The sequence below is a fragment of the Oncorhynchus masou genome, chromosome 22, assembly GCF_036934945.1.
Source record: "Oncorhynchus masou masou isolate Uvic2021 chromosome 22, UVic_Omas_1.1, whole genome shotgun sequence".
Classification (NCBI taxonomy): domain Eukaryota; kingdom Metazoa; phylum Chordata; class Actinopteri; order Salmoniformes; family Salmonidae; genus Oncorhynchus; species Oncorhynchus masou.
Genome location: NC_088233.1, coordinates 1520354 through 1520788, shown reverse-complemented (window position 1 = coordinate 1520788; position 435 = coordinate 1520354).

Here is a 435-nt window from a genome sequence, read left to right as displayed (position 1 = left end):
GAAATGCTAATCCAGAGCTGTAGCACCTGGGTCTTCAGCCAATACCTGCATGTTCTTCCCCCTCACGGTTCTCTGGGTGGGACGTCTCTGTCCAACGAGCCAATCATGGGGCCCCTCACTTTACACCGGCGAAGCCTAGATGTCCCCAGGTTCTTGGTAGAGCTGTCCAGTTATCCCATTATAGGGTTACCTCTTTTTTAGTAGCCGGGGGGAGGGTGGGGGAGTGAGGGACGGGAGAGAGGGTGGAGGGGGGATGGACTTAACTCAAGCAGATTAAGACAGAGTCAATGCAGCAAGAGTCAGTTGCAGTGTTGTTCTCCACTACGCCTCACCTCCCTCCAGCTCCGCTCTCTGCAGGCAGGCCCCAGACCCCAAGGCCCACACCACACCTCTCTCCTAGGCAGAAGCAGAACGTGTCTGTAGGAATAAGAAAGC